Source organism: Pezoporus occidentalis, unplaced genomic scaffold (assembly GCF_034315485.1).
Source record: "Pezoporus occidentalis ecotype Australia unplaced genomic scaffold, CSIRO_AGI_Poc_V1 ctg6, whole genome shotgun sequence".
Classification (NCBI taxonomy): Eukaryota; Metazoa; Chordata; class Aves; order Psittaciformes; family Psittacidae; genus Pezoporus; species Pezoporus occidentalis.
In genome coordinates this window covers 600,962-628,827 of record NW_026915943.1, presented here as the reverse complement: position 1 = coordinate 628,827, position 27,866 = coordinate 600,962, and the positions used below count along the sequence as shown (strand labels likewise).

Genomic DNA, 27,866 nt, shown 5'->3' with positions numbered 1-27,866 from the left:
AGGTCTGGACTCACTGTGAGGATGTCCTGGCTACTCAGACACCCACCGAAGTCCTTCTTCAAGCCAGGTCTGTAAAAGCCCCTAAAAGTGCTCTTTTTGCCCCATTCATGCGCAGCCAGCTCCGCTCAGTGCCTCACTCTTGAGCAGGGGGTGGATCCCAGGCCAGGTTTGTAGCTGCTCGCTGAGAGGCTCTGGCAGCACTGGCAGCATGGAGAACCTGTTGGTCCCGTCTCGCTTCCAGCTTCCTGCTCAACCTGCCAAGAGCTGATCCCAGGAGGAGGCATCTCAGCCCCCTCGCCTGCCGGGAGCACGGTGAGAGCAGGGACACTCATTCAGCCTCTCCTCCTTGCCTCCCAGGACCAGACCTGCCCTGTCTTCAGTTGGTTTCATCTTGAGTTCCTTCTGGTCTTGGGTTTTCCTTGTCTTCAGTTTTCCTTCCTGGGCTAGGAGGCTTTTTGCAGCATCTCCGGTGCTGTAAACACCCCTCTTTATCCTCCTATTACCAACCAGCCAAGCCAGAACCAGTTCCATTCCACTGCCAAACATCCCAAACCCACATCGGGTTAGCAACCACTGCAGCAATCACTGCGGTTCTCTCTCTCTCTCTCTCTATATATATATATGGTGTGAATACACTCATGCTCCATCAAGGCCAGGTTGGACAGAGCCTTGGGTGCCATGGGTTAGTGTGAGTTGTCCCTGCCCATGGCAGAGGGCTTGGAACTGGGTGATCTTAAGGTCCTTTCCAACCCAAACCATTCTGTGTTTCTATGATTTCCAGCAGCTGCAGAGCAAGGCCGTTTCCCCTCTTTGGGGCAGATTTCCCCTCCTGCTTTGCAGGACAGGTTGGAAAGGCCACGAGATATTTGCTTGGAACATGAGGTAACGTCTGGGGTGGAAAGGTTATAACAAAGAGGCTTCCAGTATTTACACTGCGGGACCAGCAGCCACCAGCAAGCTGTGCCGGGCAGCGGTGTTGTAATGAGGAGAGCAAATATTATGTTATATAGGTGTAATGAGCTGCTGCTGCTGTTTAATGCTGGGCTCCTAAGGAGAGTAAAGCCTCCTTAAATAGTTGGGATTCCTCTGAGCAGCATAGGGATGAGAGGAATAATATTTGGGAGAGGAACACACCCTGCATACCAGCATCTGCGTGCTGGGTGGGAAGCAGAGAGCAGCCGGCATCTCCCGGCCACAGATGGTTCCCATCAGGATGGATTTTTTTTCTCCTGCTAATCCCAAAACAAGCTTGAGATGTGTTTTTATTTCAGAGTGAAGTGAAGGGGAAAAAGGAATCTCCAACACGACCCCTTGTTTTTCCAGCCTCACTCCCTGCTTGGCCTCTGCTCTGAGCAAGAACAGTAAATGCATTTCCTGTTAAAGGCAATAGAGACCCTAAGACCAGAAACTCCTGGGGTGGCTCTTCCAGCTCTTCCTGACCTGGAATTTTATCCCATTCAAGCTGGAGATGGAGGTGAAAATATAACACCAGGACTACCTGGTTCTATTACTGACCTGAGCCAGAACAGGGGGCGTGATGAGAGCATTGAACTTTGATGAGAGCAGAAGTCTAAAACCTCTTTGGGGTTTGTACCCCTGTCTTGCATCCTTGTCCTGCCTGTGGCCTGATTTGCAGCAATAGGAGAGGATGAAGGGAAAGGAAGCCACATCTGGAGAACCAAATAGGTTAACTCCTAGGTAGGATGAAAGGGGGAAGGTCTTCTGGAGGAAGATCTGGCTCTGCCATGGTGTGGATGAGCTCCCATCATACCTGTGATGGGAAAGGCTCCCCTCACTGTTCCTCCTGAACCTAGGAGCTCATTTTGTTCCCATTTTATGGCTGAAATAAAGGGGAGGGAATCAAGAGCGTGATAGAAATGACCAGGACTCCTTCAGGCTCTTAGGAGCATCCCTGCCACCAGCAAGTGCTTGGCAAGAGAGCAGGTGATTTAGGGATGTATATTTAAAGCATCCTCCTGTCCACTCGGTGCTGTTCATCGAGGGATGGATGGTATTAGGGTGCAGGGGGTGTCAGCAAGGGTACCTGGCATGGAGGACCTGCCCATGCTGCAACTCTCACCTTGAAATCTTAAACCTGCTTTGAGAACCAGGGATGAAGTCCTGAGCTAACCCGTGCCTGAAGCCATCACACGCGCCCAGCGAGATCTTCACCTAAGGAAGAGTGATCCAGACTGCATCAGTGGGGGACTGGGAGTCAGTTACACTCAAAAGGCATCCCAAAAACCCTGCTTTGTGGACCTGAGCCTTCTCTTCTCCAGCTGAACAGTCCCATCTCTCTCAGCCTTTCCTCACTGCTTGGATCATCCTTGTGGTCCCTTCTCTGGACCCTCTCCAGCCCATCCACAGCTTTGCTGTGCAGCAGGACCCAAACTGAACCCAGTATTCCAGGAGTGGCCTTACCAGCACTGAGCACAGTGGGACAGTGACACCTTTATCCCTGTGGTGATGCCCTTGTTGATGTTCCCCAGCACCCTGGTGGGTTTCTCTGCTGCAGCCGCTCACTGTTCACTCCTATGGAGCTGGTTCCTCCATGTCCCTTTCCCAGAGCTGCTCCAGTCAGGCACATCCCAGCCTGTGCTGCTCCAGGATTGGGTTTGCCCAGGGGCAGGACCTGACACTTGTCCTGTTGAGCTCCATCAGGTTCTTCCCAGCCTGTCCAGCTCACCCTGCAGGGTGGCTTCCCCTTCCCAAGTGTCCACTTCCCCACTGAGTTTGGTGCCATCAGCAAACTTCATCAGGCTACATCTGATCCCATTATCTAGTATTGACACGCTCTTTGTTTCCCCTGCTCCCACAGACACCTACCCAGCTTGGTACTGCACTGGGAGCGTGGACACGAAGCAGGCTCACAAGGTGGTGCCCTGCCCTTGACAGCTCCATGGGTTTCATCAATAGGAAGCTGGTTTCAGATAGATCCTCCTGGGGCATTGACACTTCCCATGAGGTTGGGCATCCCCCCTCCCTGCTCTCTGCACCTCCCTGCAGTGATTCAGCATGTCCAAACGCTGACTCATCACAACCTCTCAGCTGTGATGGACTTCTCACGTGCTCCAGGACTGAGTGGTAGGAGGAAGAAAGCGCTCCCTTCATCCTTCCCTGGGCCTCGAGGACACGTCAGAGGGTATTGCACACACATCAGCAGGGTGGGGAAGCTGGGGCAGGCTGGGGTAATGCAAGGGCTCAGTTTTGGTGTGCTCAGCATCAGAAGGACTTGGAGCTGTTGGAACAAGTCCAGAGGAGGCCACGAGGATGAGCAGGGGCTGGAGCAGCTCCTGTATGGAGCCAGGCTGAGAACCTTGGGGATGTTGAGCCTGGAGAAGAGAAGCTGTGTGGAGACCTCAGAGCAGCTTCCAGTGTGTGAAGGGGGCTACAAGGATGCTGGGGAGGGACTCTTCATTAGGGACTGTAGTGATAGGACAAGGGGTAAAGGGTTCAAACTGAAACAGGGGAAGTTCAGGTTGGAGATAAGGCAGAAGCTCTTCCCTGTGAGGGAGCTGAGGCACTGGCACAGGGTGCCCAGAGAAGCTGTGGCTGCCCCATCCCTGGCAGTGTTCAAGGCCAGGTTGGACACAGGGGCTTGGAGCAAGCTGCTCTAGTGGAAGGGGTCCCTGTCCGTGGCAGGGGTTGGAACTGGATGAGCTTTAAGGTCCCTTCCAACCCAAACCAGTCTGGGATTCTATGACTCTTCTTCTGGATAGGGATGTACAGAGAGATAAGATGACCTGGTCTGGGAATTGCTGCCCAGCATGGGAATTGCCATCACCCAACACCCAGTGGGACCTGGCCTCCAGGACATGCTCTTCTGGCTGAGTAGAAGGAGTGGGGATAGGTTTAGGAAGAAGGATTCACAGAGGTGAGGAAGAGGATGTGTAATGCTGGGGTTGGTGTCTTGCTTTGGGGTCTGCAAAGGATGGTGGCAGCACAGACCTTGTGAAGTCAGGGATCTTGGCTGTCCCAGTCACAGATCTCAGCACAGACATCAGGAGATGATTATTGCATACAGGGATAAAAATAAGTGCTTTCTGCAGCAAACAGCACCACTGAAAAGGCTGCCAAGCTCCTGAGTGTGTGACCACCCACTGCAAGTCCTATGGGAAATGATGGAGAAACCTGCATTCCCTCCCCAGGGATGAGGGGTGATGGGTTCAAACTGAAATGGGAAGTTCAGGTTGAATATAGAATCATAGAATCACAGAACAGTTTGGGTTGGAAAGGACCTTAAGATCATCCAGTTCCAACCCCCCTGCCATGGGCAGGGACACCTCACACTAAACCATGGCACCCAAGGCTCTGTCCAACCTGGCCTTGAACACTGCCAGGGATGGAGCATTCACAACCTCCCTGGGCAACCCATTCCAGTGCCTCAGCACCCTCACAGGGAAGAGCTTCTTCCTTAGATCCAATCTAAACTTCCCCTGTTTCAGTTTGAACCCATCACCCCTTGTCCTATCACTGCAGTCCCTGATGAAGAGTCCCTCCCCAGCATCCTTGTAGCCCCCTTCACACACTGGAAGCTGCTCTGAGGTCTCCACGCAGCTTCTCTTCTCCAGGCTCAACAGCCCCAATGTTCTCAGCCTGGCTCCATACAGGAGCTGCTCCAGCCCCTGCTCATCCTCATGGCCTCCTCTGGACTTGTTCCAACAGCTCCATGTCCTTTTTATGTTGAGGACCCCAGAACTGCACACAGTGCTCCAGGTGAGGTCTCACAAGAGCAGAGCAGAGGGGCAGGATCACCTCCTTCGACCTGCTGGTCACGCTCCTTTGGATGCAGCCCAGGATACGGTTGCTTTCTGGGCTGCGAGCGCACACTGAAGCCGGCTCATGTTCATTTTCTCATCAACCAACACCCCCAAGTCCTTCTCCTTGGGCTGCTCTGAATCTCTTCTCTGCCCAACCTGTAGCTGTGCCTGGGATTGCTCCCACCCAGGTGTAGGACCTTGCACTTGGCATGGTTAAACTCCATGAGGTTGGCATCAGCCCACCTCACAAGCGTGTCCAGGTCCCTCTGGATGGCATTCCTTCCCTCCAGGGTATCAACCGAACCACACAGCTCGGTGTCATCGGCAAACTTGCTGAGGGCGCGCTCAATCCCACTGTCAAGTATAAGGAAGGAGTTCTTCCCTGTGAGGGTGCTGAGGCCATCCAGATAGATAACTGGTCATCCCGAAAAAGATATTCCCTCATGCCATTGCAAGCCGAGGGGGGGACAACACTCTCTGACCTGTTCTGTGCGTGAGTCAGAGCAGAGGAACAAGATGTTCCCTTCCAGCTGGAACAAAGAAGCTTTAAAAAGCATCCCAGGTATTTCAGCCAAAAGATCCCATGATGAGGGTGCCTTTGTGTGGCTGCAATCCAGGTGTCTGCCACGCTTCTTGTACGGGCAGATGGACAACGTCAGAGAGATGCACCCAGTCTCAAGTTCCTCCACGGCCAGGGCTGTTTCTTATTTACATCACATTTGGCTTTCCTGCTGCTCAATGGTCTGGAAATCATGGCCTGGGGCTATGGAGCAGCTACAGCGATGGGTCCATCACCCTTCTTCTCTTCCATGACCCACCCTCAGCACCCATTCCCTCCTTCGCTGTCTCACATGGGCTTCAAACAGGACAGGAGAAACTGGAGAGAGGCCTGGACACAATGCAGCAAGAGAGAGGGGATGCCTGGAGCTGGGATGTGTCTCCAGATGGAGCTACCACGTTACCTGCTCAGCACCAGACTGAGCTGCCTGCGCTGGATGGATGGATGGATGGATGGATGGATGGATGGATGGATGGATGGATGGATGTGATTTCTTCAGCAGGGTGATTTCTAAACACTGAGAGCCTTTTTCTGCCTTTGGCTTTCCTGCCTCATTGGATGACTGTTAATAAAGCTCTTCTGAATTAATGACCCCATTAGGAACTGCAGTGTCTCACCTGGAGGTGAAGCCTCCACCTTTACTCATCTAGAACCATCCTTTCAATAGCATCTCTGGAGCATTCTTCTTCCACCACGGGCTCAGCAGCACATTGGACTCTATTTAGAGTGAGGGATGTTCTGGACCCGTGGTATAACTGTGTCAAAACAGGACAGGCTCTGGCCATAGGGGCTTTCTGCGATGTGGGTTCTCTAGTGTCTCATCAAGGGTTGTGCTCCTATTCAAGCCTTTCCCTTAGGTGCCATTTAGAACTCCTCTCTACCTGCCCAGCTTCACAAGGCTCAGAGGCTGTTACTACCTATAGAGCGGGCCTGAAGCTGGGGCCAAAACTGGTTGGATGAGACAAACCAGCAGAAAATGAGCCCCCCTAAACCTTGCTTTCCCTTCACGGAAAGGATGTGCCGCAACGCAGCGCCCGTGCCCATCGCTGGCCACTAAAGCTTCCAGCCTAGTCCAGAGCAGAGGGATTGTAGGAGTCAATCCCGTTTAAGCCTTTCTATTTAAAGAAATAAACTCCCCAAGCAAAGCAGCCTAAGATTAGAAACTCACAGGATTTCCTCAAGTTCCAGCCACCAGCCCCAGCTTCAGCCCTTGGGGGTGGTTCATTACCCTCCTGGTGCACGAATCCTGCGCCCCAGTGGAGTTAAGCACAGATTATGCTCTGCAGCTCCATCACAGAACCAAAACTCATGCTCAAAGCTGGTTTAATGCTGCTCCCTCTCTGCCTAAACCATCCCAGGTATTGGCTGGTTGACAAAGGGAGGGTTTAGGCTTCTATGGTATCACAAGTGCTGCATCCAGGCCATGAGGATGCTTCAAGACGCAGCAGCACAGATAAACCTTTGTGCTTGGCTATCAGTGGTTGAGAGCAAACAGTTTGAGTGTTGTGTCTATGGAATGAGGCCGTCTCTTCCTACAAGATAGGAAGGAAAACAAGTGTTTGCCATGGTGCAAAGTGCTGAGGAATGGGGCAGTTATCTGGGATTTGATCCCAGCTCTGCTGCTCCCCCACAAACAGGCTGAGAGAGCTGGGCTGGAGAAGAGAAGGCTCCTGAAGGGGAGACCTTAGAGCAGCTCCAGTGCCTAAAGGGGCTGCAGGAAACCTGGAGAGGGGTTTTGGGCAATGGATGTAGGGCCAGACCAAGGGGAATGGCTTTAATCACATAATGGCTTGGGTCCCTACAGCCCTTTGTCCAAAGCCCCTCTCAGCCTCCCAGGGAACGCTCAGCCCTGCCGTGCATCCCATTAAACACAAAGCAAGCCAACAACTAAAAAGCGATCCCAAAGGAACTGGCGAGCCCTTCTCCCCTCCCAAGCACTGCAGCAGGATGGGAAGCAGTTGCCAGTGGTTGCTTTTTCCAGGCACGCGGAGCGTGACTCATTCCCAGCAGGAATTTCCATCTCACCCCATCACCTCCATGGGAGCGCTCCAGCTCCAGCCCCAGGGAAAGCAACAAGGAGGAATCACAGGCACTTGGCAAGAGCAGCCAAGAAGCAGAGACCTCCTCTGGTCCCAGATGTCAGGAGCTGTGCAGGGATGTGTCTCAAGAGTCCCTGTTTCTGCCCTGCTGCCAAATGGATGCTTTGGAAAGGAGGAGAGGTGAAATCCTGCAGCACTGGGGAGAGCTGCTCCATCACGAGGGTTGGGGGACTGGGCATCGAGAGAAGAACATCTCATGGACACACTGTCTTGGTGATGGTCACCACCGATGGGTAAGTCATGGCGAGGGACCTCAAGTCTATTTGCAAGCTCAGATGAGCTGCGTGTGCACAGCCAACGGGTCCAGCCATGTGTTAAGAAGGAGACATCCAGGGATGACCACAGTGCCACAGCCCATGACTCATGGGATAGAGTCATATCATAGAATAACAGACTGGTTTGGGTTGGAAGGGATCTTAAAGCTCACCCAGTTCCAACCCCTGCCATGGGCTGGGACACCTTCACATATATCCAAGCTTCGGGGCAAGCTTTGATTCCTCAGGTGCAGAACCTGAAAGGAGATCTCAGAAAGCTGGAGGTGGAAGGAAAGAGTGCAGATGTGACCTCGTTGGCAGCAAAGTACCACGGAGGTCACAAACATACAGGGATACAGCAGCCATCTGCAGCAGGATGGTCCTGTCTGAGCTGGACCAGGTGCTTGCAGCCCCAGTCGTGGCTTGTGCTGGTTGGGTTGTGTGTGATTGAATGCTCACTAGGAGGCATCTTCCACTGTCACAGCAAGCCTGAGCTATGTCAAAACCCTAATCCTATGCTGAAACCATACAAAATTCAAGGACTTCCATGGTTTCATCAGATGTTTGCCCTAAGCTTCATTGAGGGCTCAATGGGAGCTTGGAAACCTGGGTGCATCCCCCGGTTGCACTGGGGCACGTAACCTCACCCAGAGACTGCGGAGCTGCCTCAGTGAGGGGTTTCCTCACTTTGGGAGGCGGAGAAGATGCTAGTGCCATGCCTGGGACCTTCGGATGCTCAGAGCCATCACCCAGACTCATCCATCCCATCCCAAAGTCCCTTTATTTCCTCTCCAATGCGTATACTCCACCTTCCCTCTCCAGACTCCCTGTAGGGTTATAGACGGTGCTGTCTCCTCCTTAGTCCCTAGACTAAACAAACCATATTCACCCGGAACCACACAGCCCTCAAAAAGCCACGGAGACATCCCTTGCCTCAGGCAGGCCCAGCTATGGTATGGGCATAGCTACCATGTGCTTCAAGACCTCCAGTGATGGGAAGCGCAAGCCCTCTCCAGCCTCCTCCCTCTTCATCCTTATATTTTTTCCCTACTATCTGACCTTACTTGGTAGGATTTAACCTGTGACAGCTCCTCCTGTGCATCCTGGGCATGGAAAAGTTTATTCCGTTCCTCTTTGTACCAGTTTTTCTATGCGTTTGAAGTCTCCACTTGGTTTCTTCTGGCTAAAAATCCCATTTCCATCCATCTTTCCCTAGAAATTCCACTTTCCTGATTGCCAATATTCCCTATCATTTTCTTTCCCTCCCCTGTTTTGGTATCTTCACTGGGCTGCAAACAGCTCAACAGCCAAAGGTTCCCCAACATTACATCCCCAAGTACATGAGTGCAGGAGGACTACGTGCAGGACAAGCATCCCAAGACAACACTGACCTTTTCTTCCTACCAACAGCATCACCTTTGCCTGGTGTTTAGCAAGTGATTGATCAATGCTCCCTCTCCAAACCTGCCATGCCTTGAAGAACCCATCAATAGCACTCACTACAGGTTGACTTGATTCTTCGTGACCCAGGAATTGTGAGTGGCATGTCAAGGGAACTTCAGCAGGGCTTGAGTATTTCCCCATCCCTTTACAAATACTCTTTGGGCAAGTTATAGACTTCAAGGCTGCAGATTACAGTGAGGCAACTCAGTGTCAATTCAACCCAAATGAGAGCATCCATCTGGGGCAATCAAAAGAGACTGAAACATCTCTGAGCTCAGGCAGCTGGGAAATGAACCCAAGAATGCATCTACTACACAACCAACTGGGCTTGCTTTCTAGTGTGCATCTTCTGGAAGAGCTTTAGAATCACAGAATCATGGAAAGCTTTGGGACCTTAAAGCTCATCCAGCTCCAACCCCTGCCATGGGGAGTTCTGCCTAAGAGCTCATTTTAGGCAGGTTAAAGCCATTCCCCTTGTCCCTACAGGCCCTGATAAGGAGTGTACCAGGCAGTGATGTAGGTATGACAAAGACGTGCCCCGGACTGCTGTGCTTTTCATTCACCAGCTATTGAACACATCCCAGCTCCCCCTTTTCCTGCCCCCATCCCTGTGCAGACACAGATTGAAGGTCAGTGGAAAATAATTCCTTTAATGAGTGTGCTGGGATAGATCATCTGACTGGGTTTGCTTCAATCCGTCCCGTGGTCACACAGCCCGAAATGGGCAGCGGTGTCTGTCTAAGCCTTTCCGTTTATAGGACAGAGATGGGAGAGCCAAGAGGATGGAAATAAAGTGTTTGCAAGCAAAAGGCCATAAGGTTTAGAGGGGGAACAAGACTTCCCAAGGGAAACGGGCTCGCAGGGTGGGTATGCCCTGGTGCCGGGTCCTTTGGGAAGGCAGAGCCTCAGTGGGTTGGGTTGGGGACGCAGTGCTGGAGTGGCTACAGGAGGGATGCTGAAGTGGGAAAGCACACCCTGGCGCATCTCCCCAACCTCATATCCCACCTCCCTGCGGCACAGAAGCAGGAATCCGGCTCCGGAATACATCCCAGCTGTCTCCAAGGCAGGGCACAGCATTGCCTTTCCCTGGGCAAGCTGCCACCTCACGGTAAAGCAGATCCCCCCCCTCTGGAAGGCGAGCCCTGTTGCTCCTTGGGAAGCCAGCGTGCTGCTGAGCTGTGTCAGTGAATACCATGTGCCTTTAATTCCCTCTTCCTGCAGCACATCCCTGCGGGAAGCACCGTGTCCTTAAGGAAGGGGAGCGTGAGGCACCCAGAGATGTGCTCATAGGCACTCGGATGCAGGGTAAATCACCATAGACAAGCTGTAATAATGCTGACAGGCTCGAATGGCTCTGTCCTGGATATACATATAGTGGGAAACATACGGTTTCAGTTGGTTATCCCAATGCAAGGGGTTGTTAGAGCAGGTCTGAGTTACTCCACAGGGATTTTCCTAACCTCTGGCAGAGTCAGGAGAGGAGGGGACGTGAGCAGGAGCTGCTCCTGCTGTTTCATTTCAAATATCCATTCCCTGAGCACGAAATGCTTCGTGTCAGAGCTGAAGGGGTTTTTCAGGTCAGGCAGGAGGTTTTGCTGGCATTTGCACCACCACCACTGGGGCTGGCAGCTCAGATCATGCACTGCAGAGCTCAGGGCTTGAGGGGCATTGAGGAACCCAAGGCAGGGGGTTGGAACTGGGTGATCTTAAGGACTTTTCCAACCCAAGCCATTCTGTGAGTCGATGATGCTATAAAATGTTTGGTCTCCACAGAATCCCAGCCTGGTTTGGGTTGAAGGGACCTTAAAGCTCCTCCAGCTCCAACCCCTGCCACTGGAGCAGCTTGCTCCAAGCCCCTGTGTCCAACCTGGCCTTGAACACTGCCAGGGATGGGGCAGCCACAGCTTCTCTGGGCACCCTGTGCCAGCGCCTCAGCACCCTCCCAGGGAAGAGCTTCTGCCTAAGAGCTCAGCTCAGTCTCCCCTCGGGCAGGTTCAAGCCATTCCCCTTGGCCTGGCCCTACAGGCCCTTGTCCCAAGCCCCTCTCCAGCTTTCCTGCAGCCCCTTCAGGCACTGGAGCTGCTCTCAGGTCTCCCCTTCAGGAGCCTTCTCTTCTCCAGGCTCACCCAGCCCAGCTCTCTCAGCCTGGCTCCATCCCATTCAGATCAAACCAATCAAAGAAAATTAAACACTTCCCTACAAGCCCAAACCCTTTCTGGTTGGTGTTTGATGTGAGACTGCAGGTTTGGATCAGACCTAGGTGGGAGACCACAAACAAGCCCCTTTGGATGCCTCCAGCCCTTTTTATTCCTGATTCCTAGTGCCTTATAGGGAGCCAGCTCTTCCCATTCCCTGCTAAAGGCATTGATGGCTGTTTGGGTTGGGCTCTGCACCCTGGCACATCCCTCAAGGAGACATGGATGTGCTGCAGAAGCAGGAGGTCTGGCACTCCATGGCATGGTGACTAACAGCTACAGCAAAGGAGGGCTGCACATCCATCTTTCAATACATCCACTGATTTTGAAGCACATCGTGATACACAGAAGATGCTCAGGCCATGATTTTTACGCCCCAAAAGATTATGGAAAAGGGTGAAAAGGTGGGAAGAGAGAAAACATTGAACACAGATGGATTCAAAAATAGCGGAGATGGAAGGGATGGGCTGGATGAGACCCAGCAGCCAACAGAGAGATGGGAACACAGAGACCGAGTTAGCGCACTGCAGGATTGACTTACACCCTGTTCCTATATGGCGGGTGAGACATCAGCCTCTGCACAGCCTCCCCCATGCCCATGGCACTGCTGCCTCTATCCCAAGCGTTTCCCTATGGAGCAGGGTCCAAACACGGCTCGCACCCGACATCCCCTTTCCGTGGGGCACTCGCTGCGGGACTGATGCTCCTCCAGGTCAGTCCTGCCCGGGGCAAGGAGGAGAGCAAAGAGCAGCTGGGGCTGGGCAGCAAATGGGGCAGGAACCGGAGCTCAGGGGCTCATGGATGTGCACTGATCCCTTCTTGGCCCTGGTATCGCTCTGTAGAGGGGCTGTTACTGCTCTCACCCATGGATTGTAGTGATAGGACAAGGGGTGATGGGTTCAAACTGAAACAGGGGAAGTTTAGATTGGATATAAGGAAGAAGTTCTTTCCTGTGAGGGTGCTGAGGCACTGGAATGGGTTGCCCAGGGAAGTTGTGAATGCTCCATCCCTGGCAGTGTTCAAGGCCAGGTTGGAGGAAGCCTTGGGTGCCATGGTTTAATGTGAGGTGTCCCTGCCCATGGCAGGGGTTGGAACTGGATGATCTTAAGGTCCTTTCCAACCCAAACCATTCTGTGATCATTCTATATTATATGAGAGCTGCTCCTGATCCCTCCTGTATCACACTCTTCCTGCAAGGTTCTCCTGCAGATCCATGTTGTTTCCTCCTTCCTCCCCTCCTTGCATGGGAAAAAGAAGAGGGGTTCAGAGAGCTCTCCTGGAATTTGGGATTTCGGGAGTCTCGGGAACCCTCGTCAAGTGGAAAGGATCCTGCAGTTGCTTCCGAGAGAAGGAGAAGGACTCCCTCTCTCTGCCCTCTCGCGGAACAGCAGCACTGACCTGAAAAGACATCTAGGATCTCCCGGCGCGCTGCGTGCTGGTGTTGCATCCATTCATGCTGCACAGTTCAGGGTGCTCAGCATCTCGAGGGGCATGGGGTAATCTGCACTGTCATTGCTTCTAGTGGTAACCCTAATAAATCCCATTTGAAATGATACGTTGCAGGGTCTCGGTGTCTTCCTTACCACGATGAATGAGGAAAGAAGAGGAATGCAGAGCCCCAGGGCATCGCTGACATCTGTGCCCCCCTCTGCTAGATGCTGGGCAGAAGTAACCCTCATTCATGGAGACCCACGGGTGATTTTGGGGCTGCCTGGCTGGAGCCAGGCTGGGAGAGCTGGGCTGGGTGAGCCTGGAGAAGAGAAGGCTCCTGAAGGGGAGACCTTACCCCATGTGCCAGGAGTTAAACAGTGGTTACAAAGAAGATGGAGATTCCCTTTTGACAAGGAGTCCCGTGCGGAAGCCGAGGGGTGATGGGCACAAGTTACTGCTGGGGAGGTTCCAAATGGACACAAGAGGAGAACTCTTCCCAATAAGAACAATCAGCCCCTCTGCAGAAGCTCCTCCAGTTCCAACCCCCAGCTATGGACAGGAACACCTCCCACTAGAGCAGCTTGCTCCAAGCAACTGGGCCTTGAAGAGAAACATATTGCCTTCATCCTTGACCCCTACCAAAACCACAGAGGCTTCGTGCTGGGTCCCTGATGATGCCCCCATGGCAAAGGGTGATGCACTGGGGTCAGACAGCAGGAGCTGCGCAGGAGCCAAAGCACAATCCATGGGTGAGAGCAGTAACAGCCCCTCTACAGAGCGATACCAGCGCCGAGACGGGACCAGTGCACATCCATGAGCCCTTGAGCTCCGGTTCCTGCACCAGGAAGGTCAAACCCATCTGCTGCCCGGCCCCGGCTGCTCTTTGCTTCCACTGGCTGAGGGAATGATGCTCCTCCAGGTCAGTCCTGCCCGGGGCAAGGAGGAGAGCAAAGCAGAGCCCCCTCTCCCTGCCGATGGGCGCTCCCAGCTCCTCACCCCGCCGCACGCTGCGTCCCGCAGGCACCTGTGCGGTGCAACCCGAGATGCGGAGCTCGTCCCGCTCGGTCCCGGCCCCACAGCGGTGCGGGTTGGGGCACGGTGTGTGGGGGGGGAAAAGGCCCGGGCCGGAGCCGCGGTGCAGGAGCCGGGCAGTGGGGGGAGCAGCGAGAGCGGGGTACGGAGCAGTGAGGGTCCCGCAGCCCCGAGCTCCGCACGCAGGGGCAGGGATGCGCTGAGATGGGAGCAGAATGGGGATGGAGGGAGCGAGCCGTGTTTGGGCACCGCTCCATGGGGAACCCCTCGGGATAGAAGCAGCAGTGCCACGGGCATGGGGAGGGGAGTGCGTGCAGGGGAAAGCCCTGCCCAGGGCTGGTGTCTCACCCGCCGTATAGGAGCAGGGTGTGAATCAGTCCTGCAGGGCGCTAACTCGGTCCCTGTGTTCCCATCCCTACGCCGAGTCTCACCCAGCCCATCTCCTCTGGCTCTGCTATTTTTAACCCCTTCTATTTCCGCCTCGGCGCAGCTTTTCCCATGGTGACACGCACAGCCTGGAGCGTTCTCCTAAGGAAAACTGTTCTCCCAAGTGGAGGCACCAGCTCCAGCAGGGATCGGGCCGGGGGGGGGGAGCTCAGAGACAGCAGCACAGGGATGCTGGTGCTGGTTCTTGTGGCTTTACGGCACTCCTTGAAGCATGGGAAGCTGTCAGCTGTGGCCACACGCAGCCAGGAGTGTATTCCCAGAGCAGGATTCAGGGTGTGGGATTGGCCAAGAGAAAGGCTGGGAGAGGGTTTTAACTGACCTGACCCCTGAGGACAGTGATGATGTGGGTCCACAGACGCAGGGGTGACACCAAAGCATGCGATGTTTTCTTTATCTTAAGCAAGAGCACTGGGGTTCTCCAGCTAATGGGGAAACACAGGTAAAGAGGCCCTACAGGACTTGCTGGAGAGCATATCCTGGGATCACAGGACCACAGCATCATGGAACAGTTTGGGTTGGAAGGGACCTGAAAGCTCCTCCAGTTCCAGGGACCCCTTCCACTAGAGCAGCTTGCTCCAAGCCCCTGTGTCCAACCTGGCCTTGAACACTGCCAGGGATGGGGCAGCCACAGCTTCTCTGGGCACCCTGTGCCAGCGCCTCAGCACCCTCCCAGGGAAGAGCTTCTGCCTAAGAGCTCAGCTCAGTCTCCCCTCGGGCAGGTTCAAGCCATCCCCCCTTGTACTATCACTATCCCATGGTGCCATGATGCCTGGCTCTTCCCATGCCCACAAGGTTTTTGCACCGCTTTACATCAGCTCTGTGGTACCCAAGATGGATCCTGCAGGGCTTTCTGGGTATCTCCCCACCCAGTGACCCACCTCCCACTTCACAGCCCCTTCCTTAGTGCCCACAGACCCTCCTGGGCTCATCCTGCCATCCTCATTGCGGCAGTGGGGAATTGATTCAGAGGTAGGTGGTGGTGACTCAGTGGATTCACAACATTGCCCCCAGCAGATCCAATTGTTCTATGAGCTGCCATTAGGGAGAAAACCACAGTTAAACAGTTAATTCCCCAGGGTAGGTGCTGCCACAGGGGCTGATGATAGCCCTGGAGTTGGGATGTGCTTGGAAAATGGATGGGGGAAAACAAACAGGCAGTTTGTTTCCATCTCCTTCACCTGTTTCCTGCTGCTTTGTCTGAACACGGTCACCGAGGCTCCATTAAACCCTTTCCCACTGCAGAAGAACGAAACAAATACAGACCCAAAATGTTTCCTTCACATTAAGTGCCATGGATTTCTCCTTTGGCAAGGAAACTGCCCCTTCTGACCTCATTTGTCCTCAATGAGCAATGAACTCCATCTCCTGGAATGGCCCCGGGGACAAAACCTCCGCTTCTCCCAAAGCCGTGCCTGTAACGTTGCAATGGGTTTGTGCACCTCCCTCTCCATCAACAGAGCTCCACTTCCAGCAGGTCACTCCTCCCACCATAGAATCACAAAATCCTTAGGGTTGGAAAGGACCTTAAGATCATCCAGTTCCAGCCCCCTGCCTTAGGCAGGGACACCTCACACTAAACCATGGCACCCGAGGCTCTGTGCAACCTGGCCTTGAACACTGCCAGGGATGGAGCATTCACAACCTCCCTGGGCAACCCATTCCAGTGCCTCAGCACCCTCACAGGAAAGAACTTCTTCCTTAGATCCAATCTAAACTTCCCCTGTTTCAGTTTGAACCCATCACCCCTTGTCCAGACTTAACCATGAGCACATAGGAAACATCTCATGCTTTGTTTTGGAATCCACATGCATCGCATAGGAAGTTGGGGCTGTTCAGCCTGGAGAAGAGAAGCTGCGTGGAGACCTCAGAGCAGCTTCCAGTGTGTGTGAAGGGGGCTGCAAGGATGCTGGGGAGGGACTCTTCATCAGGGACTGCAGTGATAGGACAAGGGGTAACGGGTTAAAACTTAAAGCTCAGGAGCTGCCTTTCATTCCTTGCTGCTTCTTTGCTACGTTCAGGCAGCAAAGGAGCTTGAAATAAATCCCACCTGGATGGGGCTGAGCCAGACCCATGCAGGAGAAGGGCATCAGTAAGGCTTCGATTCACACGTGTCTTTCTAACCACAGCATCCCCCTGGGTACCACACCAGGAGTGAGCGCACGGAGATACAGGTCTTGCTGGCAAAGCCACCAGAGTCCAGAAGTGCAAATGGTTTTAAGGACTGAATCCAAGCTGTGCATGGCTGGGAAAGATCCAGCATTCCCTGAAGGAATGAAACAACGCTCCCCATTCATCTAACCCTCCTACCCCACCTCTCCCACACCAAGCACCTCTGCCCCAGGCTGAACAAGAGACCTTGTGTGCAAACCCAAATCCATCAGCACCGAGGCCTCCTCCAGCCTGTCAGACCCTGGGTGCTGCACAAGAGATGCTGAATGCTGTGTGCTGGGCTGAGAGCAGGGACTGCCTTTGGGCAGCCCCATGGCTGGAGGTGCAAAGAGAGGCGGTTTGTGCATCTCCTCCCACTGTGGGAATCAGATAGTGCCTTGGCTACAACAAAACGTAGGCGTCCCCATTGGAGAAGGATGCCCAAAGGACCATCGATCACGGCCCTGTGCTGCAAGGGGCTACAAAGACACAAAGCAAGAGCCTGCTCCTGCTTGGGGTTTATAACAGAATAGCCAGAAACAGGGAGAGGAGATAAGGATAGAGAGGGCTGCTCTGGGGTTGTGAGGACCACAAAGCCTGCCTGGCCATGAGATCCATCTCTGTTGGGTGAGATTTGAGCTGGGGTAATCACAGGGGTGCTTAGTACAAGTGGCAAAGAGCAGAGCAGCATCCTGGGTACCAGCCCTCCAGGCAGAATATCCGTCCAGGGAGTGAGAAGATGCCTCTATGAACCCCTAGGAAGTGCTCAGCATCATTCAGGAGAGGGAAAGCAGTGCAAACCAGTGGTGCAGGATGCCTGCCTCTGCCCCTCACTTGCTCTCTGTGCCTCAGTTTCCCCAAGTCTTAAACCAGATCAATCGGCCTTGCACAACTTCATCAAATGCTTAGATCCATGGAATGGTTTGGGTTGGAAGGGACCTTAAAGCTCATCCAGTTCCAACCCCTGCCATGGCAGGGACCCCTTCCACTAGAGCAGCTTGCTCCAAGCCCCTGTGTCCAACCTGGCCTTGAGCACTGCCAGGGATGGGGCAGCCCCAGCTTCCCCAGTCAGATCACAAACACTTGGACATCTGTGGATGGGATGAGTCAGATCTTCCCTCGTGTGACAGCACCCGGATGCTGAGCCCTGCATCGCCGTGGCCATCTCCCATTGAACAGCTACAGAGCTCCCCCTGCTCCAGGACCCTTATTTGCTGTTCTTACTGCAGCAATGCAGCCACAGACATCTCCTGCATGCCTGACTATGCCCACAACTAAATACTCCTGTGAGCTGCTAGACCTATACGGGAAGACCAGGACAAAAACCCTTTCTAGACTAAATTCCGTTCTAGGAATACAGGCCTCATCCCTGTGGTTAATTCCAAAATGGGAAACAGAGAAAATTCATTGGCTGATTAACAGCTCTCCTCCCTGTGGGTTATAAAAGAAGGAAAAATGGAACGCTAAGAGTGGCTTTTGCTTCTCAAATGAACATAATTCCTCCTGGAGCACGAATGTGCTCTGCAATAGAATCGCAGACGGGTTTGGCTTGGGAAGGACCTTAAAGCTCATCCAGTTTTCCAGCCCTCCTGCCATGGCAGCACAAACCCTGGCGCTCTGGCAGGCTGGAGATTTGACCTTGGAAAAGTCTTTTGTGCGTGGAGGGATGCAGCCCGTTGACATCTGGATGCTCTGGCCCTTGTAAAGATGACACCAGCAGGCGTCGCTCCGCAAGAATGCGTCAGGGTTGCATCATGTGGGCTCCTTGCACTCTCATAAATCCTGCTTTCCACCTCTTCCCTGCCAAGTTTTCCCTGCGAATCCATGCAGGAGCTGGAAAACACATCCTGCAGCTCCCTGCTGGCATACTAAGGGGGGTTTGGTGCATCGGGACGTATAAAAGGCATCCCTTTTTGCTAATGGTCCTGCCTGCAGAACCAGTATTCTGGGATGAAGGAAGTTCAAACATGCAGAAACACATGGTTAAACGTATGAAACACTTTGTGTGATCCCAGGTACCCATCACACATCGGAAGTGGCACTAAAGTTGCTAAGAAAGGACCAAAAATGCTTTGGCTCAACCGGGGAGCCTTCAATTGAGTAGGACACAGGGAGCAAAGAACCCCTCAGGTGTCTCCTCCCTGTCCCCAGCAGTGCCCAATCCTCCCCTGAAAAGAAGGCTCAGGGAGACCTTATCCCCATGTGCCAGGAGTTAAAGGGGGGCTATAAAGATGGAGATTCCCTTTTGACAAGGGAAAAGCCAAGGGGTGATGGGCACAAGTTACTGCTGGGGAGATTCCCACTGGACACAAGAGGGAAACTTTTCCCATTGAGAACAAGCAGCTATTGGAATAATGTCCCCAGGGAAGTGGGGACTCTCCAGCGTTGGACACTGTTAAGATGGGGCTGCACAGGATGCTGGGCATCCAGTCTGGGTCATGCCTTGCATGGAAAGGTTGGAGCAGATGATCCTTGAGGTCCCTTCAACCTGGGATTCAATGATCCTCTGAGTCCCTTTGTCTTGGAGACTGGATACATCCTAAACTGCCATGAGGGCCATGGTCCTGGACCCAATTTTGACCTATGTGAAGGGACCTGACCGGTGTGCCATTGGCCTCCCAACCAAAGGCACAGCAACCCAGATGTAGGCACGAAACCAGTTCGGTCCCACCAGATCAGCACAGCGAGGTGGTTGGATCAGCAACCAAGAGCCCTGGCCACTGGCAAGGAGGAACCCCTTCTCCTATTGTCCATCTCTGATCAGCTTCTCTGTTGCCTCTGGGGGAGCAGGAAGACAAAGAGGCCGTCAAAGCCCCTTCCTCAGCATCCCTTTGCTTCCGCATCCGCAGCGTGCGGGCGATGAGAACCGCACATGCCATTTGCTCCTGCTGGCCCTGTGCCTCGTGTCTGTGCTCAGACTCCGCTCTCCCCTCCTCCTTTCCTGCCTTAGAACTGCTGCATCCAGCACGTCCAAAGTCCAAACCACAGCAAACCCCCCCCCGCCCCATCCCAGCTCCGGCCCTGTCCTGCATTCAGCTCCCGCATCCCATCCCCATGCCCAGTTTGGGGATGGTTTCCAACGGTGAGGAACAGCAGTAAGAGGGGTGAGGCAGGCAGCGGCGTGCTTTGTGTGCTGCATACAAGTGTGACCGCACATGCGTGCACATCAGCACATGCTGAACCCACCCCGCTGCCCGCCCCTGCTCTGCTCTGTGCTGGAAGAGGATCTCTCGCCAAGAAACGAGTCCATTTGAGGGGTGTTTCTGCTCCGTCAGAACTGGCTTCCTTTTACATCCCTTCTTCCTCAGAAGAAGGCCAAAACGGCGCTGCTCTGTGGGAGGGGATGCGGTTCTGCTCCTTCTCTCAGCTCCCTGACAGCTTCAACTCAGTTTAAAGGAGAAGCAGAGAGCTCAGCCCTTTAAAGTCCCCATACGCAGCTAGCCAGGAACGGCTTTAACATCGCACAGGAGGAAAGCTCAGCTTTAACGAGACATCAGAGATTCCCCCTCGCAGCCTCGCTCCATGCATGATGCTGAGCAGATCAGTCTCCCACTCCTGGGCTTTCTCTGCTCATATCTGGTAATAAAGGGTTAAAAACTCCGAACAGGACATTCCTTGCTGCCCACCTCAGCTCCTTATAGTGGGGAAACTGAAGCTACAGCATCCCACATCCCTGGGCTCCCCCTGCTCTCGCAGCCTACCCTTGAGGTGACCTTGGGTGCTCATGGTGATGACGTGGCTGGAAAAGTCACCACTTCCCTTTCTCTTTAAGTTAACTTTTGGATAGCTCCAGATGGTCCCAGTCACTGTGGGGCAGAAGGGAGGAGTGTGCAGCTCACCCAGCCAGCCTGGAAAGGGTTCCCTGTAGTCATGAGTCCTCTTGGTTCAGCATGACCCCAAAGCAGAGCTCCTGTATCAGTGCAGAAAGAGCATGGGAGCCAGGGGCCGTGTGGGTCCTCCCAGCTTGTTGTCTGATGGATCATAGAATACACCCAACCTAAATCTCCCCTGTTTCAGTTTGAACCCATCACCCCTTGTCCTATCACTGCAGTCCCTGATGAAGAGTCCCTCCCCAGCATCCTTGTAGCCCCCTTCACACACTGGAAGCTGCTCTGAGGCCTCCACACAGCTTCTCTTCTCCAGGCTCAACAGCCCCAGTGTTCTCAGCCTGGCTCCATACAGGAGCTGCTCCAGCCCCTGAGCATCCTCGTGGCCTCCTCTGGATTTGCTCCAACAGCTCCATGTCCTTCTCATGCTGGGGACACCAGACAGCAAACTCCTGCCTGTCCACAAGGACCCCTTCTCCCCTCCCCATATCCCATCCCCATGGGGATGCTGGGGTTGCGATCCGACCTCCCATCACCCACCCTGGCTCTCCCCCAGGGCCATGCCGATGTCATTCTTTCCACCCGAAAGCACCAGAGGAATTCCTCCCCTCTGCCTCGTGCTGGCTGCAGAGCCTGTGGATTTTGAACTCTGGGAGCATGACAAACTGGGATCAAGGGAGTCTCCCTGCTCTGTGCCTTGTGGGAAAGCTGAAGCTGTGGCCCCACTGAGCTCCCCTTCCTCGTTGCTGCATCACTGCACACCTGTGGGATACCACGGCTGGAGAATTCCCCCCTTTCCAGAGCAATCACAGTGGGCTTCCCTGCTCCTTATTCTCCTCCATCACATCGACTGAAGCTTTGCAGAGGGTTTGTGCATCCATAAGCTGGATTTGCACCTTCAGGGTATACAAACCCACCCTGTGGCTGCCCAAAAAGCCATGGACCAGCATCCCCAGCTCTGGGAACAGCAGAGATGAGTTTGGCTCATTGCTGCTGCAGCCCAAACAGGCCAGGGCATGGATCCATGGGACATTTGGCCTTTCAGCTTCATTGCCATCCTTTGCGTGCTGCCTATTCAAAGCTGGTCCCTTCCTGCTCCAGCCAAATTGGGACCCGGACACAGCTGCAAGCCAGAAGGGGGGAAAAGGGCTGTGATTCTGCCTGACTCACTGCCTGCAAAGACATCCTCATCCTGTGAGGCCTTGAGCTGAGCAAGCGGCAAAGGAGGATGCTGCAAAGGGAAGATTAAAGCATCAACCCTGAAGTTGCCCTCGAGCTCAGCAGAGGAGCACAATCCACCCCAAAGCCTTTGTACGTGGGTACCCAGAGAACCAGGGGAGGTCTGACTGGCTCTGCATGGAGAACCCCTCATCCAACACAAGGGATGTGCCTGCAGGTGAGGCCATGGTGTTTGACTGCTATTGGGAACTCACCTGCCACCGGAGTCGTGATGCTGGCTGGTTCCTGTGGCTCTTCACATGCCTCTGGGAGGTGATCTCAGACTGGTCCCTCAGGCTGACCTACACTGGTTCACCTTCACTGCCCACTCCTGCTCATTAGGTAAGAAGAAGATCATGGGATGGAACGGTTTGGGTTGAAGGGACCTTAAAGCCCATCCAGCTCCAACCCCTGCCACGGGCAGGGATCCCTTCCACTGGAGCAGCCCTCATAGGGAAGAGCTTCTGCCTTATCTCCAACCTGAACTTCCCCTGTTCCAGTTTGAACCCATCACTCCTTCTCCTACCCCTACAGTCCCTGATGACAAGTACATCCCCATTAGTATCTCCTTCTGGAACTAATTAGTCTAATTTGCCTTTTAGATTGGACCCATCTGCCTCCTGTGGATGCAACTGCATGAGAAAGCACTGGGTTAAAGTCCTTCAAACCAGGGATCTGGTTCAGAGTGAGCTCCTGAGAGCTTCATGCTCCTAAGTGTGGGATCTGATGAGCAGCTTCAGTCCCCTGCCCCGTTAAAGCTGAGAGGTACAAGAAGGGATTGAGGTTCTGTGCCCTACAGATTGCCTCCATTGCTACCACAGACCACGCTTGATCCTGGGAAGCAGAAATCCTGCTGTTTCCTGGCAACTTAAGAGATGACACAGTGCCACTGAGCAGCCTGCTCTACAGTGGAAGGGGTCCCTGCCCATGGCAGGGGTTGGAACAGGAGGGATGAGCTTTAAGGTCCCTTCAACCCAAACCAGGCTGGGATTCCATGAAACCAAGGGCCAGTGCCCTGGGTCACTGCAGCCTACAGGAAAGGGTGCATGTGTTTAAGGAGTTCTCTCCAAAGAGCCTGTTAGACTGCAGGGTTTGCCTCTGTAGAAGTCAATTGCTCCTTTAATATATAATCAAGTGAATTAGTAACCCTCTATGCTTTAAACAAGAGAAGCCAACCAACCACAACAGCACGCCCAGATGTTTCACAGCTGGGCACGGAGCTGGCGGTAGGACACCCAATACCACTCACATCTCACTGCCCTCCACCCCAGCAGCTCCCACACACCCGGCCCAAGCACTGGGACAAGGCTGCAAATCCCAGTCTGCTTTGTCCAGGGATATCAGAGCATGGAATGGTTTGGGATGGAAGGGACCTTAAAGCTCCTCCAGCTCCAACCTTGCCATGGGCAGGGACACCTTCCACTAGCGAGCAGCTTGCTCCAAGCCCCATCCAACGATGTTTTGGGGGGGATTTAAATCAAAGTACGTTATAACTCAATAGATCTGCTCCCCCCCCCCCGAACCCAAAAGCTCCCCAGGGAGCAAAACCACGCTGGAAATAGCTCCCAACAAAAGAAATCCAAGTCTTTCCCTATGCACGAGTGCGGTTTGGAGCTGGGCGGCTGGAGGGGAGGAGCCGTGGATGTGTCTTTTGGCAGCCGGGCTCTCTCATTACAGGAGCAGTGGAGACGGAAGAAGGCAACTCCCAGCGCTGCTCCCCCTTCCCGGTCCTCTTCCCGCATCCCATTGCTGTAGGATCTCCGACGTGGCACTGTGGGGGCAGGGAGCGCCTGCAAAGCCCTATTGCGCTTGGAAATCACTCGAGAGCAACTAAGCTCCCCCCCCCCCCCATAGTGCAGATCAGCCCCATTCCCAGCACTTTTTTCCCTGGAAAAAGATCTTTACGGTCCAGATGAAGCTGTTTGCTGATGGCTTTGTGGGGAGTCACTCGTTTGCTGCATCTGAATCAGTGTCTGCATCTAAATCAGTGCCGATTTACTGCGGCTGAGCTGCAGCAATGCACTGAGGATTGAGTTCCCTGGGGGGGGTGAATGAGTAGTGTGGGGTGTTTGGTGATAGAAAGGAAGAAATCGGAATAAACACTCAAAAATCAGGCCAAAAGCTGCAATATCCTAATGCTTAATCTAATTTTATCCAACTCCAAATTCCTGGGTTTGAGATGGAGCCGTTTAAAGGACCGAAGCACAGAGCCCTGCACCAAAGGGGTTTGGTGCTGGGAGGCATCGAAAGACATGAAGAGTAAAAGCTTAAGAGTTTATGTTACTCATAGGAAGAGAAAGGAATCTTACATGGGAAGTAGTTACAGGGAAGGGTTTGAAGGTGGAGCAAGGCAGAGCTTGGCAATGGAAACCAGCTGACGCTGGAATTTAAAGGAGCTTTTCCCATTCCTCAGCTCTGGTCCATGCTGTTGCTGCACAACAGTGAGGTGTCACCGGGTATTGATTGCTCACCATCAGCAAATTCACTTTTATACTGTGGCAATGTACTAATAAAGCACCAAACGTGCAGTTAAAACCCTGAGGCCACGTTCTGATCATTTATGTACATACAAAGATAGAAAACTGCTGCAAATACACACAAAATAGGATGCTTAAGGTACTTTAACCTCTCCTTCACACTGAATCACTCCCAGATGGAAGCAGACCCCTGAACATCAGGGTTCTGAGGCCATTAGGCACATTACCATTAAAGACTGCAGCATAAGGTGCCTGCCTGAATGCGGAATGCCCAGGGAGGATGCCAGCTGGAAACATTCCCCTTGTCCTGGCCCTACATCCATTGCCCAAAGCCCCTCTCCAGCTTTCCTGCAGCCCCTTTAGGCACTGGAGCTGCTCTAAGGTCTCCCCTTAAGGAGCCCTCACAGCATCTCCATGGCCTCCTCTGGCCTCGCTCCAACAGCTCCATGTCCCTCCTGTGTTCCTGCCCCAGAGCTGGATGTGGGGCTGTTGGGAATGGTTGGATGGGATAACCTTTCTCCCAGGCAGGATGAAACACGCAGTGAGCAGAACAAACCTCCCGCTATCTGCTCCCGCTGTTATCAAGGTCTCAGTGCTGCAAACTGTGCTGTGAGTGAAACCAGCATAGGAACACACACAGAAGCACACACACTGTGTTGCTCTTTGGGTGCTGGGGAGCTGGTTTCTTGCAGCTGGTGGAAAACTCTGGTTAAAGACCTCTCCTCCTTGGAGTCTCTGCTCACCCGGCATCATCTGAATGGTTTGGGAGGAAAATGTCCCTTTTTGATGCCACCTTCTAGAATCCATGGACTGGAGTTGTGTGGGAGATGATGAGATGATCCTGATGCAAGGTGCTTGCAAGACAAGAACCCAGGTTTAAGGACAGAATATCCCAAGCCAGAAGACACAATCAGATGCTGGTTTCTATATAGCAACAAGGGGAAGTAACCTGCTGGTACCCATCTTCCAAGGGAAGTGGAGAAACTTGGAAAGCCAAAGTATGAGGAAGGGTGAATGAGATTACATGGTGAACAGAAGCAAGGGAAGACACAGACATCAGTTAAACACAATGCTGCAGCATCCTGCTAACATAACCATCGACGAGGACGGTGCTTATCTAATGGGCGGTATCTGGATTACTTCTGTATCCCAGACTGCCATTAAAAACATCCCATGCTGGCTTAGAATGTGCCAGGGTTAAATGCAAGTGGGGCTCAGGACTTGTGACTCAGCACAGAAACTCTCTATGGCACATACTTTGCTGTAAGCTCTCAGCCAGGCAGTCTGCCGCTGGGCAGCACGAGCATTTAACTCCTTCAGCATCCCTTTGGGGCTGGATTTGCTGCCCTAATGCCTTTCTAAACTGCCTCATTGGCCAGGCAGGAGGACTGTGCCACTGTGTTATGATACAGTGAAAAACACACCGTAAGCGACCTGCTCATCGCATGCCTAAAGTACAAGGGGAAATGTGGAACTGGGGAAGATGTGGGGGGAAGATGTTCATTGGAAAGGAGAAGTGGGTGTTAATGCTCATGGAGAGATGGATGGAAAACCAGCCTCTGGGGATACAGTAATATGAGGAAGGTCCCCAGCTGCTGGTAACTTGGATATCAGATCACAGCAAAGCATCAGGGCAACCTGAGCCTGTTGACGATGTCCCTGCTCATTGCAAGGGGCTGGACTAGATAAGCTCTGAAGGTACCTTCTAACCCAAACCATTCTGATTCTATGACTGCAGGTCCTCTGGGGTATCACCAAATCGGGGAGCACCTGAGAGATGGGAAGATGTGGTTTGAATGAGGTGGAGGTGTTAAACATTTGCTGCCTGTGACTGCTCAGGCTCAGGTCACCCCCCTCACGTGCCAACAACCAGGCAGCTTCAGGAGGTGCTGGGAGCAGGGGGATGCCCATAGAATCATAGAACCCCAGCCTGGTTTGGGTTGAAGGGGTCTTAAAGCTCCTCCAGCTCCAACCCCTGCCACGGGCAGGGACCCCTTCCACTGGAGCAGCTTGCTCCAAGCCCCTGTGTCCAACCTGGCCTTGAACACTGCCAGGGATGGGGCAGCCACAGCTTCTCTGGGCACCCTGTGCCAGCGCCTCAGCACCCTCACAGGGAAGAGCTTCTGCCTAAGAGCTCAGCTCAGTCTCCCCTCGGGCAGGTTCAAGCCATTCCCCTTGGCCTGGCCCTACAGGCCCTTGTCCCAAGCCCCTCTCCAGCTTCCCTGCAGCCCCTTTAGGCACTGGAGCTGCTCTCAGGTCTCCCCTTCAGGAGCCTTCTCTTCCCCAGGCTGCCCCAGCCCAGCTCTCTCAGCCTGGCTCCAGAGCAGAGCTGCTCCAGCCCTCGGATACAACAATAAGACACCGATACCAGGGGCCACAGCCCCGTACCCCCGCACAAACACGGCTTCATCTCGGGAACGCTGCTCCCGTTCAGCTCCGGGCGGGCGGGCGGGCGGGCAGAAGGACCGCACGTCCCGCAGCCCCCCCTCCTCGCCTCGGCTCCCCTCCATTGGCTCCCGGCCTGGCTCCTCTCCCTGATCCTCCCCTTCCTCCCGGGGCGCTTTTGAAGAGGCTTTTCCCAACTTTCCAGAAGTTTCTTCCCGACCCCTTATATACCCCCGCCGTTGGGACCGCGAGGTGCACAGGGAGCCGCGCAGGGCAGCGCCCCAGCCCGCAGGTAAGGGAACGGGGTACGCTAGGGTAGGGCTGATGCCAGGCAGGGATGCGGTCGCGTCGGGGTCCTGGCTCCCCCCATAGGGCAGGGAAGTTGGGGGTGCATGGGGTGTGATTGCACAGAGGTGCATCGCGGATAGGTTGTGTTGGAGTTGAGGGGGGGTAGGGGATAGGCTGCCCCACAAACTGGGTGTATTTAGTGAAAACGCATTAAAAGATCCCCCCCCCATCACCATTTTTACGTGGTCAGAGAGGGTGGCAGAGGCTGCACCCTGGAGAAGCTTTTGAAAGGTGAAAAAGGAGGTGAAGGAAGCGCTGGCTTGGGCCAAAGGGTCCCAGAGCATTCCTGGTTAGAGGACGGCTCCGGCTCCAGTTACAGCTCAGCCTGGGAGCCTCCGGGACCCTGGGCACCAGCCCAGCGCATGATGAGAGCTCCCTGCAGGACCAGTGCTGGCCTTTGCCTGCCTTAAAGTGTCACATCCCTGGCCCTCTGCTCTCTTGCATGCATTGCTCTATCCTGCTCGTGGGTGAAACACAGCCCTCGCAGGGCTTTGTGCCTCTGGGTGGCTGTCATGGGCGATGACCCCTCCAAATCCCACCAGCAGAGCAAGCCCCTGACATCCCGAGGAGGTCTGTGGAATGCCACGTTGGCACAGGGCGTCCTATCCACAGGCTGCACACACTGGAGAGAGGATGTTATCGGCCGTGAATTCCCCCCTCATTCCCTCTGTTTCCAGCCTTGGTAATGGATCCACCGCTAATCCCAGCCGTAATCCAAGGATGGGCAGCAGTTCTCTTGGTGCCACTGCACTGCATCACCCATTGCTGGCTGGTCTCGGAAGTAATGAACCCTTCTTTAAGCTGGTGATAGAAGCGGTGTGGGCCGCCCATTCCTTATAGGAACTACTCCATGTATCTGTTCTCTTTCAGAATGAAAAAGGCAAACGTTGGCTTCACTAGGAAACACTTCCAAGGTATCCTTAGAAAGAAAAAGGACCAAAGAAAAACCTTGAAGTGCTTATTCTGCACCTTGAAAGTGCAGCTTTGAGCCTGTTGCACAAATCTCTGCTCTTCGGTAGCCGGGATGGCTCCTTCCTTCAACAGAAGGCTTGCTCCTAAAAGGAGTTTAGGATATGAGTCTCTGAGGATACATAATCCCTGCGCTGGCAAAGGGTCCCTGGTGCAACTGCGCACTCGCTTTCCTTCGGGCTACGTGCGTGTTTCCTTCCATATGTAATCCCAGCGGGCCCTTCGCTTCCTCTGCTGCCTTTAACCCTGACGCTGCCCCGGGAGAGCCCGTTCT

At 53.8% G+C, this 27,866-nt stretch overlaps 1 protein-coding gene across 2 annotated transcripts in view; it reads left to right on the top strand.

Annotated features, from left to right (window-relative positions):
• SERPINH1 (serpin family H member 1) overlaps window positions 1-27,866 on the top strand; it is a 90,904-nt gene that overhangs the window by 57,312 nt on the left and 5,726 nt on the right. Inside the window, exon 1 of one of the 2 annotated variants that reach the window (XM_062639196.1) lies at window positions 26,424-26,567. The exons of the other annotated variant lie outside the window; for it this stretch is intronic. The gene's annotated coding sequence lies outside the window, so the exon portion shown is untranslated. Of the gene's footprint in view, window positions 1-26,423; window positions 26,568-27,866 lie in introns of those variants that run through there. 2 annotated transcript variants of the gene reach the window in all.